This window comes from Lithobates pipiens, unplaced genomic scaffold (assembly GCF_037356315.1).
Source record: "Lithobates pipiens isolate NorthernLeopardFrog02 unplaced genomic scaffold, aLitPip1_a1.2 Scaffold_97, whole genome shotgun sequence".
Classification (NCBI taxonomy): Eukaryota; Metazoa; Chordata; class Amphibia; order Anura; family Ranidae; genus Lithobates; species Lithobates pipiens.
This window is the reverse complement of record NW_027507920.1, coordinates 556,811-571,549: the sequence shown is the minus strand read 5'-3', so window position 1 is coordinate 571,549 and position 14,739 is coordinate 556,811. Positions and strand designations below refer to the sequence as shown.

The following is a 14,739-nucleotide window of genomic DNA, read 5'->3' as shown; positions in this document are numbered from 1 at the left end:
CTGGCCATGTAGATGTGACATGGGGGGGGGGGGGCAATGCTGTGTGTGTGCCATGGCCACGCTCCCTCCAGGACTCTGAGCTGTGTGGATGGAATGTGGGACTGAGCCATTCATTGTGAAGATCTGTCACCCCGGGTACATTCCTCAGTCCCTTGATGGTGGTCACATGACTCTAATCTCCTTACTCACTCTTCTCAATTCAGATGGCCTATGAAAGAATTCATCAATCATATTCAGGGAGGGCAGGGGGGGGGGGAGGCGGAGGGGGATTGGTGTGTGGGGGGGGGGGAATTAGAGGAAACCCACGGTGGTGTCTACTCTCATTCTGCTGCCACTGCTCAATGTGACTCCAGGACAGTGAGTGACCTGCGGACGGCGAGATCACACATTTTGGGGAAAAGTGAGTCTCAATTTCTTATTTTTAAGGGGGTCTGTAGGATGGGCTGTGTTTTCTTGTCACTTCTCTCCAGCTGTTGTGGAACTACAAGTCCCAGTATGCATTGCCAAGAGATAACAAGTCCCAGCATGCTTTGGCCCATTGCCAGTCCCAGGATGCATTGCTGAGAAACTGCAGTCCCAATGTTGGCAGTTCACTAAGTCACCAAAGTTATTTTATGTGCGTTGATTATTTTATTTCATTATTTAATGTACATTCATTTGTTTAGCTAAATTCATTATTTTGTTTTACTTTATTTTATTTTATTACTTTATCTAAATGTATTATTTTATTTACGTTGATTATTTTATTTTATTTTACTTTGTTTTATTCCACTTCATTTTATGTTATATTTTATTTTATCTACATTTAATATTTTTTCTATGTTCATTATTTTATTTTACTTCATTTTATATTTTATTTTATCTACATTTTATTATTTTATTTACCTTGATTATTTTATTTTTATTTTATTTTATTTTACTTCATTTTATGTTATATTTTATTTAATCTACATTTAATATTTTATCTATGTTCATTATTTTATTTTACTTCATTTTATACTTTATTTTATTATTTTATCTACATTTTATTATTTTATTTACCTTGATTATTTTATTTTATTTTACTTCATTTTATGCTATATTATATTTTAGCTACAGTTAATATTTTATCTATTTACATTATTTTATTTTACTTTATTTTATATTTTATTATTTTGTTTACATTTTTTTTAAATTTTTTTTACATTGATTATTTTTTTTTCACTTCATTCTATTGTATATTTTATTTCACCTACATTTAATATTTTGTCTATGTTCATTATTTTATTTGATATTTTATTTTATTATTTTATCTACTTTTATTTTATTTACCTTCATTATTTAATTTAATTTAACTTTTTTTTATTATTATTATTTTACCTACATTTATTATTTTATTTCCATTCATTGTTTTATCTACATTCATTAGCTTATCTACATTACTTTTTCTGTGCAAAAACGTTATATAAATATTCGGTGCATATACTCAATGACTTCATCATCATGTGGAAAGTCCGAGATCCCCTTATATCTCATTCACCAGGATGTTATCCCCTTATTCTTCTCAGGAGACTTTTCTTTCCTCATTTTAGTGGATTGATATTTACGACAAAATTTGTTGTAAAATACGACATTTATTAAAATAATGCGCCTGAATTATATTGATCAGCGCCTTGTGATAAATAGTTTAGTGACTGTCCTGTATGTAGCGAACACTCAGGAGTGACAGTTATGTGTGTTACTTTTGTTATTTCACCTTGGAAAGCTTTGAATTTAAAATGTAAGTTCTGTTATGTAATGGTGAGGCACTACAAGTTCCAACATTCACTGCCAAGACACTACAAGTCCCAGCATTCACTACCGAGACACTGCAAGTCCCAGCATTCACTGCCGAGACACTACAAGTCCCAGCATTCATTACCGAGACACTACAAGTCCCAGCATTCACTGCCAAGACACTACAAGTCCCAACATTCACTGCCGAGACACTACAAGTCCCAACATTCATTACTGAGACACTACAAGTCCCAGCATTCACTGCCTAGACACTACAAGTCCAATCATTCATTACAGAGACACTACAAGTGCCAGAATTCACTGCCGAGACACTACAAGTCCCAGCATTCACTGCCAAGACACTACAAGTCCCAGCATTCATTAGCGAGACACTACAAGTCCAATGATTCATTACCGAGACACTACAAGTCCCAGCATTCACTGCCGAGACACTACAAGTCCCAACATTCATTACTGAGACACTACAAGTCCCAGCATTCACTGCCTAGACACTACAAGTCCAATCATTCATTACAGAGACACTACAAGTGCCAAAATTCACTGCCGAGACACTACAAGTCCCAGCATTCACTGCCGAGACACTACAAGTCCCAGCATTCATTAGCGAGACACAACAAGTCCAATCATTCATTACCGAGACACTACAAGTCCCAGCATTCACTGCCGAGACACTACAAGTCCCAGCATTCATTACAGAGACACTACAAGTCTCGGCATTCATTACATAAACACTACAAGTCCCAGCATTCACTGCAGAGATAATACAAGTTCATTCATTCATTACAGAGACACTACAAGTCCCAGCATTCACTGCCGAGACACTACAAGTCCCAGCATTACTGCATTTTTTACGGAGACACTACAAGTCTCAATATCTACTTCCAAACCATTACAAGTCCCACCATTTACTACCAAGACACTATAAGTCCCAGCATTTATTACGGAGACACTACACGTGTCATTATACATCCCTGAGACCCCACAGGCCACATAATTCATTACATAGACAATACAAGTCCCAGCATTCATTCCTGGAACACTACAAGTCCCAGCATTCACTACAGAGACACCACAAGTCCCAACATTTATTACAGAGGCACTACAAGTTCCAGCATTCATTACCGAGGCACGACAAGTCCCAGTGTTCACTACAGACACAATGCAAGTCCCAGCATTCACTACAGAGACACTACAAGTCCCAGCATTCATTTCTGAGACACTACAAGTCCCAGCATTAATTTCTGAGACACTACAAGTCCCAGCATTCATTACTGAGACACTACAAGTCCCAGCATTTATTACAGAGACACTACAAGTCCCAGCATTCATTCCTGGGACACCGGAAGCTCCCACATACATTGCCAAGGCATTACACCTCCTAGAACAGATCATTGCCTGGGCACTAGAAGTTCCTCCCAGCATGTTTTCCTGACATCCCACATTAATTCCCAGCATTGGTGAGACATTAGAAATGGTAACATTGTACAATCGGTGACAGTCGGGAGGATTGGGGATGATCAGGGAGGATTGGGGATGGTCAGGGGTGGTCGGAGAGAAATGGCGACGGTCAGGGGCGATCGGGAACGGTCGGGGAGGATTGGGGATGGTCGGGGAGGATCAGGGACAGTCAGGGGCAGTTGGGGATGGTTTGGGAGAATCGGGGGCAGTTGGGGAGGATTGGGGACGGTCATGGAGGATCAGGGACGGTCAGGGGCAGTGGCCGATGGTTTGGGAGGATCGGGGGCAGTAGTGGAGGATTGGGGACGGTCGGGGGCGGTGGGGGAAGATCGGGGATGGTCAGGGTCGGTCGGGATGGTTGGGGAAGGTCAGGGATGGTCGGGATGGTTGGGGATGGTCGGCATGATTGGGGACGATCAGGGACGGTCGGGATGATCGAGGGCGGTCCGGTCGGGATGATCGAGGACGGTCGGGATGATCGAGGACGGTCAGGATGATCGAGGACGGTCGGGATGATTGAGGACGGTCGGGATGGTTGGGGACGGTCGGGGACGGTCGGCATGGTCAGGGGCGGTCGAGATGGTTGGGGGCGGTCGGGATGATCGGGGACGGTCGGGATGGTTGGGGACGGTCGGGATGGTTGGGGACGGTCAGGGTTGGTTGGGATGGGTGGGGACGGTCAGGATGGTCGGGTATGATCAGGGTCGGTCGAGATGGTTGAGGACGGTCGGGATGGTTGGGAATGGTCGGCATGGTCAGGGATGGTCAGGGTCGGTCGAGATGGTTGGAGACGGTCGGGATGGTTGGGAATGGTCGGCATGGTCAGGGTCGGTCGAGATGGTTGGGGGACGGTCGGGATGGTTGGGAATGGTCGGCATGGTCAGGGTCGGTCGAGATGGTTGGGGACGGTCGGGATGGTCAAGGATGGTCAGGGTCGGTCGGGATGGTTGGGAGCGGTCAGCGACGGTCAGAGTCGGTCGGGATGATCGGCAATGGTTGGGGACAGTCGGGATGGTTGGGGACGGTCGGCATGTTTGGGGATGGTCAGGGTTGGTCGGGATGATTGGGGACGGTCAGGGATGGTTGGGGACGGTCGGGATGGTCAGGGTCGGTTGGGATGGTCGGGGACGGTTGGGGACGGTCGGGAATGGTCAGGGACGGTTGGGGACGGTTGGGATTGGCAAGGTTTGCTTGGGATGGTCGGGGACGGTTGGGGACAGTCGGGAATGGTCAGGGTCGGTTGGGATGGTCGGGGACGGTTGGGGGCGGTCGGGATGGTCAGGGTCGGTTGGGATGGTCGGGGACGGTTGGGGACGGTCGGGAATGGTCAGGGTCGGTTGGGATGGTCGGGGGCGGTTGGGGACGGTCGGGAATGGTCAGGGTCGGTTGGGATGGTCGGGGACGGTTGGGGGCGGTCGGGATGGTCAGGGTCGGTTGGGATGGTCGGGGACGGTTGGGGGCGGTCGGGATGGTCAGGGTCAGTTGGGATGGTCGGGGACGGTTGGGGGCGGTCGGGAATGGTCAGGGTCGGTTGGGATGGTTGGGGACGGTCGGGAATGGTCAGGGTCGGTTGGGATGGTCGGGGACGGTTGGGGACGGTCGGGAATGGTCAGGGTCGGTTGGGATGGTTGGGGACGGTCGGGAATGGTCAGGGTCGGTTGGGATGGTCGGGGACGGTTGGGGACGGTCGGGAATGGTCAGGGTCGGTTGGGATGGTCGGGGACGGTTGGGGACGGTCGGGAATGGTCAGGGTCGGTCGGGATGGTCGGGGACGATGTTCTAATACTGTTTACTTGGAAGTTTCCTGCTTGTAAAATATAATCCCCCCATCATCATCTGCTGGAGAACTACAACTCCCAGCAGGCATGGTTACACAAACAAACAGCTTAACTGTAATTTGACAGCTGGAGAGCAGCAGGTGGTGCTCCTGTACAGCTGCCAACACTGAAGTGTGCGATTCCATTATCGCATGAGAAGTGTGCTCAGTAAATAGTGACATTTTAAATAGAAAGCAATTAAAATATTTGTGTGACACATGGAGGACGGGATCTTTATTTGGTTATTATTAAATCTGACCTCCAGCCTTCCCTGCAGTCTTGCACAAATGTAGCGGCTCCTCTCCTAAACTGCAGTGGCTTCCTCTGATTTCACTGCACACTGTGAGCTTCTCACAATGTGCATTAGAAGCTGCAGCATGTCAGAGCCCACCCCAGTTCTTGGCTGGAGGACATCCAACATCATCTAGCACTTTTCTCCATGTCCTCCATGTCCTGACTGCCCCTGGTAAGCCCCTTTAACGCTGACTCCTCCAGACCGACACTCACCCATCAAGGCATTTTGATATTTGCATAACCCCTCCCACTGCTTGCATCAGGACTGAGGGCTCTTGAGAGGAGTAACTTTATCATTTTATTAACAATTACGTTTTTTATAATATAATTGGCATGCCAATCCATAAAGAAGTGCTGCGTCAGCTTATTATTACTGGATCATTATTATTAGATTATTATTATCAAAAATATTAATCATTTATTTTTTATATAATAGGCATGCAAAGCAGCTTATTATTATTATTATTATTATTATTATTAATAATAATATTATTGTTATTATTAGTATTAGTATATTATTATTTTATTATTAATAATATGAATAATTTATTTTTAATATGATATAATTGACATACCAATCCCTAAAGAAGCGTTGAAGCAGTTTCTCCTTCTTCTTCTTCTTCTTCTCATTATTATTATTATTATTATTATTATTATTATTATTAATAATTATTTTTTATATAATATGATTCGCATGCCAACCCATAAAGAAGTGCTGCAGCAGCTTATTATTATTATTATTAAATTGCTGTTAAAAAATAGTATTATTTTACTTTTTATATAATATAATTGGCAAGCCAATCCATAAAGAAGTGCGGCAGAAGCTTATTATTATTATTGTTATTATTATTTTATTATTAACAATATTAATAATTTATTCCTATATAATATAATTGGCATGCCAATCTGTAAAGAAATGTTGTAGCATTCTATTAGTATTATTATTGTTATTATTATCATTACTATTAATCATTTATCTTTTATATAATACAATTGGCAAGCCAATTCATAAAGAAGCACTCTAGCAGCTTATTATTATTATTATTAATATTATTATTATTAGTATTAAGATATTATTATTGTATTAATAATATTAATAATTTATTTTTTAATATATTATAATTGACATTCCACTCTACAAACAAGTGCAGCAGCAGCTTATTATTATTATTATTATTGTTATTTTATTAATAATATTAATAGTTTATTTTTTATATAAAATAAACAGCATACCAATCTGTAAAGAAGTGCTGCAGCAGCTTATTATTATTATTATTATTATTATCAATACTATTAATAATTAATTTTTTATGTAATACGATTGACATGCCAATTTACGAAGAAGCCCTGCAGCAGTTTATTATTATTATTATAAAGTTATTATTATTTTATTATTAATAATTAATTTTTAATATAATTGGCATGCCAATCTATAAAGAAGTGCTGCAGCAGATTATTATTATTATTATTATTATTAATACTATTAATAATTTATATTTTATATAATGCGATTGGTATGCCAGTTCATAAAGAAGCCCTGCAGCAGCTTATTATTATTATTATTACTATTATCAATACTATTAATTTATATTTTATATAAAACGATTTGCATGCCAATTCATAAAGAAGCCCTGCAGCAACTTATTATTATTATAAAGTTATTATTATATTATTATTCATCATTTATTTTTTATATAATTGGCATGCAAGAAGTGCTGCAGCAGTTTTTACACAAGTGTGACGCATGCGTTACTCTTATCGGACACATTCGGTCAGGTTGGGGCAGGTTGAGGCTCAATCTACGTATTTGGTTGGCCAATCTGTTTATTTTTGAATCAATCCATACAACACTAATGCCTCCAATAGACGTATTGATCTGCTTCTTCATTGAACCGCTTGCTTTGATCTTTCAATAGAATCTAGAAAAAATATCAATTATTTCTCACCGCTGTTTCTATCACTCGGGAACGATTTGCATTGTTCCTCGCCGAGCTGTTCTTGGATGGTTGGGAGAAGTTGCTCTCGGAGGATATTTTTGTACCATTCTTTATTCATGGCGGTGTTCTTAGGCAAAATTGTGAGTGAGCCCCCCACTCCCTTAGCTGAGAAACAACCCCACACATCAATGGTCCTTGGCTGAGAAACAACCCCCCACATCAATGGTCCTTGGCTGAGAAACCACCCCACACATCAATGGTCCTTGGCTGAGAAACAACCCCACACATCAATGGTCCTTGGCTGAGAAACAACCCCACACATCAATGGTCCTTGGCTGAGAAACCACCCCACACATCAATAGTCCTTGGCTGAGAAACCACCCCACACATCAATAGTCCTTGGCTGAGAACCAACCCCACACATCAATGGTCCTTGGCTGAGAAACAACCCCCCACATCAATGGTCCTTGGCTGAGAAACAACCCCCCACATCAATGGTTCTTGGCTGAGAAACAACCCCCCACATCAATGGTCCTTGGCTGAGAAACAACCCCCCACATCAATGGTCCTTGGCTGAGAAACAACCCCCCACATCAATGGTCTCAGGAGGCTTTACTGTTGGCAGGACACGGGACTGATGGTAGCCCTCACTTTTTCTTCTCTGGACAAGGTTTTTTTCCGGATGCCCCAAACAATCAAAAAGAGGAAATGACTTTACTCCAGTCCTCAGTAGTCCACTCCTTGTATCTTTTGTAGAATATCAGTCTGTCCCTGATGTTTTTTCTGGAGAGAAGTGTCTTCTTTTCTGCCCTTCTTGGCACCAGGCCTTTCTCCAAAAGTCTTCTCCTCCATTTTATTTTTATTTTTTTAAATCCACGGTGGTGCAAAGACCTACAACGAAAAACACACACAAAAAAGTGCACTTAAGGGTGTGCTTTAGTCTACGCTCTGAAAGAGTAGGACTTCTACCCTGACCCCTGGGCACAGGGGGGGTCAGGGTAGAAGACCAGGACATAGGTTTACATGGTCTACCTAGCCAGAAGAAGGCCTGGCAGACACTGTTCTCATTGGGCAGCCAAAGCCGTCCTCGAAATCTAGATCAGGGGAGCTCTCCCGAAGAGAGAAACCCCCCCCCCCCACCCCAACAGGCAGGGGAGGAAGGAAACCTGGGGGCCACACATCCTCTCTCTAGACGCCAGGGTAAGCCAGAGGACTCACACCCTTGAAGAAAACACACGCAAAAGTTAAAAGGTGACAAACGTGGGGGGGGGGGGGGGAATTATAATAATAAAGTGGCCGTGCCAAATCGTGCACTGGACGGGCCCTGAGGTCTTCTCCTCTGTGCGTGCCGATGTCCTCCCATCTGCCTTCTGCAGTCCCTGAGCAAGCTCTGGACTGGTGGTGCCACCGATCCCCCAGCTGAATCAACTGTAGGTGACAATCCTGGCGCTTGCTGGACTTTTTTGGGCGCCCTGAAGCCTTCTTCAAATGCAGTGGAAATGTTTTTTTTTATGGGATTAGGTTGATTTTCATGGCAAAGAGGGACTTTGCAAATAATTGCAATTCATCTGATCACTCTTCATAAAATTCTGAAGTATATGCAAATTGCCATCATAAAAACTGAGGCGGCAGACTTTGTGAAAGTTCATATTTGTGTCATTCTCAAAACTTTTGGCCACGGCTGTACAGAGTGCAGGGCTCAGGAGTATGTATTATACAGAGTGTAGGTTCAGGAGTATGTATTGTACAGAATATAGGTTCAAGAGTATGTACTGTACAGAGTGTAGGTTCAGGAGTATGTATTGTAGAGAGTGTAGTTTCAGGAGTATGTATTGTAGAGAGTGTAGTTTCAGGAGTATGTATTGTACAGTGTAGGTTCAAGAGTATGTATTGTACAGAGTGTAGGTTCACGAGTATGTATTGTACAGAGTGTAGGTTCACGAGTATGTATTGTACAGAGTGTAGGTTCACGAGTATGTATTGTACAGAGTGTAGGTTCAGGAGTATGTATTGTATAGAGTGTAGGTTCAGGGGTATGTATTGTACAGAGTAAGTTCAGGAGTATGTATTGTACAGAGAATAAGTTCAAGAGTATGTATTGTACAGAGAGTAAGTTCAGGAGTATGTATTGTACAGAGTGTAGGTTCAGGAGTATGTATTGTACAGAGTGTAGGTTCAGGAGTATCTATTGTACAGACTGTAGGTTCATGAGTATGTATTGTACAGAGTGTAGGTTCAGGAGTATGTATTGTATAGAGTGTAGGTTGAGGAGTATGTATTGTACAGAGAATAGGTTCAGGAGTATGTATTGTACAGAATATAGTTTCAGAAGTATGTATTGCACAGAGTGTAGGTTCAGGAGTATGTATTTTACAGAGAGTAAGTTCAGGAGTATGTATTGTACAGAGTATAGCTTCAGGAGTATGTATTGTACAGAGTGTAGGTTCAGGAGTATGTATTGCACAGAGTGTAGGTTCAGGAGTATGTATTGTACAGGGTGTAGGTTCAGGAGTATGTGTTGTACAGAGTGTAGGTTCAGTAGTATGTATTGTACAGAGTGTAGGTTCAGGAGTGTGTATTGTACAGAGTGTAGGTTCATGAGTATGTATTGTACAGAGTGTAGGTTCAGGAGTATGTATTGTACAGAGCGTAAGTTCAGGAGTATGTATTGTACAGAGTATAGGTTTGGGAGTATCTATTGTACAGACTGTAGGTTCATGAGTATGTATTGTACAGAGTGTAGGTTCATGAGTATGTATTGTACAGAGTGTAGGTTCAGGAGTATGTATTGTACAGAATACATTGTACATGCTGAAAAAATAGGGACGGGTGCATTAAAACCTTCAATGTTAACCAACTACCGAAAATGAAATGGTCTCCCTTGCCACAACGCATGTTACCATGCGACATAACGCACTGCAAAGTCTCATTTTGGCCTCGGAGGCGAGACAGTTCACCTTATTTTCACGTGAAAGATCTATTCCAACAGGTTCACCTATTTATGACTCTGTAAACCTCCACGCAATCCATTTTTCTAATGACGGGGACCCCAAAAAGGCAACTCAACGTCCAGTTTTTATTGTTGTATTTTGTTTTTGTTTCTCATTTTTGTCACCATTTTTTTTTTCATACATCACTTTAATATGATAACCTCCCCACCACCGTCATCGCAAATCCCAGAACACGTGAGAACACACGGTAAGACAACCTCTCAACATCAGTACACCGGTAACCGAACCTTCCCACCCCTATACACTGTCCCCAGTCCATTAACAAGGCTCGATCGATAGGCTTTGTTGCAGAAAAGTAAGACGGGTGAATCTGCTGAGCAAGCGCAGAGCGCGGGAATGGCGGTAAAGCGATCCGTCATCTGATAGTGTGTAGTCATATCTGGAATGTCTTCTATGCTGGGGGGGGGGGGGGGTGCACATTGATCATTTTAATAATTCATGCTGTGACTGAATTCTACAAGGAAAGCGTCTTGTCCTGCCATTAACCTCTCTTTGACCTATGGAGGACATCACACATAACGGCAGCCCGGTATAGTGCGTAAAAAGCCCAAAAACACCAGAACTCAATGGATTTAGAGGAGTGTCAACTTATTTATGGCTGTCTAGTTCATATTTGTACATGAGGGCAGCCATATTTGTAGATGACAAGGGCAGTGGGGGGTGCTTTATTGTTCCTCAGACTCAATGACATCTCCAGTTGACCACTGAACATGCATGAAGATATCACTGCCCCAGCTGGTCCAGCGGCTTCTCCATATGTTTGCGGGTGTACACTTGGATGGGTCTATTTTTCATCAAAGTCTCCAAATCTATATGGAGACTTTGTATCTAATAAATCTAATCACTCGTGAAGCAGAGACTGACCAGACCAAGCGACAATCGTGTTGAAATGTGTCAGAAGAGTAGGCGAGGGTCTGGCGGGGAGTGATGTGCAAGATTCTGGCTTCGTGAACCTGCCTGATGAGTAATAAAGTTGGTTGGCATCAGTAGATCACATTGGAAGATTGTTTCTTGGTCTGGTTGGTCCTCCTATTTTTTCTTTTTCCTAGTTCGTCAGGCTGAAGAGTCCATCAAGCTCAACCAGTAATGCCGCATACACACGACCGGACCTTCCAGCAGACTAGGTCCCGATGGACTTTCGGCGCAGTTCCGGCGGACTTCCGAACGAACGGACTTGCCCACACACGAACGGACTAATTCCGCTCGAAAGGCCATTCATTTTGAACATGATGACGTACGGCGGGACTAAAAAAGGAAGTTCAGTAGCCAGTAGCCAATAGCTTCCCTTGCGTTGTATTTGGTCCATCGGACCAGTATACAGAAGAATGGTTTTCCCGAAAGGAATTTAGTCCGTCGGACAGATTTGAAACATGTTCTATTTCTAGGTACGTCAGATTTTTTAAATGAAAAACTATCGGATTATCCCACACCGGACTGATTCCGTTGGACCTTGTCTGCCAGAAAGTCTGGTCGTGTATGTACACGGCATTATAGAAAACCTCAATATATAGAACCCTATGCCCACAGTTGATCAAAATGAAGGTAAAAAACAAAACAAAAAACCTTATAAAGCATGGTCCAACGCAGGGTGAAAAATTCCCTCTTGGTTTCTCAGGGCTATTCCCTGGATCAACATTCTCTGGTGGTCATATTCATATTGAGCTAACGCATTTAAAAACTGTATCTTATGATGCGACTGTTGTTTTCTGAACAACACCAGTAAAGTGCAGGGAACATATTGATTGTGTGGACATTTCTTCTTCGCAATATAAAGGTCTATAGCCAGGAATGATGTGAGGAGGTCTCTGGCAACGATCAGGGCACAAGATGGTGGAGGATTTGGTCTCAGCAGGTGGTATTGTGTTCTAGCAGGGCTGAAGCTTTGGAGTCCAAACCAGCCAACCATAAAGTCCCTCTTACACCCTGCTTGGCTTTAGATATTCTTTAATTCCCCTTGGATCTACACATGCTCACCTTGAGTGTGCCCCCCCACCACTTTATTCACCTGCTGAGAGTTATCCAATTTGGAGCTTAGACAGGGTGGAGAACACTCCTCTTGTGCCCACATATGAGTCCTCAAATAGCCAATCACCAAGCACCAGTGTGTTCATATTGTTGACCCCATCATCATTGACCCCTGATGACGTCAGCGTGCTGACAAAACGCGCAGGGTGGATTGAATGTGATATGTCACTTCTGCCCTTTGGAATGCAGCTGGAGTGCTAACGGCGTTTCCAACACATGCATATGAAAGCTGCTGTGGGAATTTGTTTTTAAACCTATTTAACACATTTTTGGAATAAAACCAGGATATACTTCACCATGGAAGCCCACTTTTTCTTTATCCTTTACTATTTCTTGGATACCTACTTGGATTGATGCTGTGGCTATGAATATTATTACACAGAGTTCCACCATAAACGTTTATGAGTACCTGTAACGGGTTCCTTGGGATCCTGATCGATTATCCGCTCGGGCCGGAGCTGTGGCTGTGAGGATTCTCCGTTGGCGTTATCAATAGGCGCTTATGACTACCTGCAATGGGTGTCATGGTATTCTGGTGAGTAGGACGTGTGGCAGGCGATGGTGGCGGAAGTTCTACTCCTTGTGGCACATCAAGTATCGGGAAGACTCACATGAATTGAATGAATTTTCTGGATGATATATTTTTTGATCGTTCACTTTCATTACTTATTTTGAATATACAATTTGTGGACGTTATATGCAATGTTCTCATTATTACCGAGTTCCACCATAAGCGTTTATGAGTACCTGTAACGGGTTCCTTGGGATCCTGATCGATTATCCGCTCGGGTCGGAGCTGTGGCTGTGAGGATTCTACGTTGGCATTATCCAAAGAGGCATATGACTACCTGCAATGGGTGTCATGGTATTCCGGTGAGTAGGACATGTGGCAGGCGATGGTGGGGGAAGATCTACTCCTTGTGGCACATCAAGTATCGGGAAGACTTACATAAATTGAATACATTTTTGGATCATATATTTTTTGATCCTTCACTTTGATTACTTATTTTGAATATACAGTTTGTGGACATTCTACGCAATGTTCTCATTATTACCGAGTTCCACCATAAACGTTTATGAGTACCTGTAACGGAATCCTTGGGATCCTGATCGATTATCCGCTCGTGCCGGAGCTGTGGCTGTGAGGATTCTCCGTTGGCATTATCCAAAGGGGCATATGACTACCTGCAATGGGTTTCATGGGATTCTGATGATTAGGACGTGTGGCAGGTGATGGTGGTTGAAGATCTACTCCTTGTGGCACATCAAGTATCGGGAAGACTCACATGAATTGAATGAATTTTTGGATCATATATTTTTTGATCGTTCACTTTGATTACTTATTTTGAATATGTAATTTGTGGACGTTCTACGCAATGTTCTCATTATTACCGAATTACACCATAAGCGTTTATGAGTACTTGTAACGGGTTCCTTGGGATCCTGATCGATTATCCGCTCGGGCCGGAGCTGTGGCTGTGAGGATTCCCAGTTGGCATTATCCATAGGCGCTTATGACTACCTGCAATGGGTGTCATGGGATTCTGATGATTAGGACGTGTGGCAGGTGATGGTGGTAGAAAATCTACTCCTTGTGGCACATCAAGTATCGGGAAGACTCACATGAATTGAATGAATTTTTGGATCATATATTTTTTGATCGTTCACTTTGATTACTTATTTTGAATATGCAGTCTATGGACGTTATACGCAATGTTCTCATTATTTTTCACATCATATGGAATTGTGTTTGTTGATTTTATTTTATGCACTTTTGAATATTTGCACTTTCATTTTTGAGAGAGCGCGGTTCCAATTAATTGATTGATTAATGTTTAATTAAATAATTTTCTATCACCAGTGTGTTCATAAAGGGGGGGGGGGGGGTCAGTCATGCGCTCCTGGCCACCTGGAAAGGCCTCCTTGGCCGAACAGCAGTGAACAATAGGTGAGCAGTTAAGTGAACCCATTCCTCATCCCAGCATGGGCGGGATCACTTTAAGCACCCCCCATGGGAGGCTCAGCCCCTGAGGCTCCAGATATAATAGAAATAACACATTTCGGGTGGACCGACCCTTTAAAAGATGTCTAGAAGACATTAAAAAAAAAAAAGGCAGCGAGGAAAAACGCTGAAGAGCTGGAATATGAGCGATACGGATGGTGAATGAATTGAAATCTTTAAAAATTCATTTGTAGTCATGAGTCTGGCTATTCCCTGGATTGCTTCCTGCCGAGCGGATTAATTAGTGATCTGAAGCATGGAAGTAATAACGTTGTCTAGAAGAAGAGAATTAATATAGAAAAGCATCGGAGAGTGACAGAGTATATCCCCCACCCCCACCCTCCACCCTCCCCCGCTCAACCTTACAGGGGCCCTCCGAGCACCTGTCTACTTGACAACCTGTCGAGGTCGTAAGTGGG

The 14,739-nt window shown here is 42.8% G+C and overlaps 1 protein-coding gene across 5 annotated transcripts in view; it reads left to right on the top strand.

Annotated features, from left to right (window-relative positions):
- Nucleotides 1-14,739, top strand: part of CNTFR (ciliary neurotrophic factor receptor) — a 756,323-nt gene that overhangs the window by 266,745 nt on the left and 474,839 nt on the right. Inside the window, exon 1 of one of the 5 annotated variants that reach the window (XM_077474627.1) lies at nucleotides 300-400. The exons of the other annotated variants lie outside the window; for them this stretch is intronic. The gene's annotated coding sequence lies outside the window, so the exon portion shown is untranslated. Of the gene's footprint in view, nucleotides 1-299; nucleotides 401-14,739 lie in introns of those variants that run through there. 5 annotated transcript variants of the gene reach the window in all.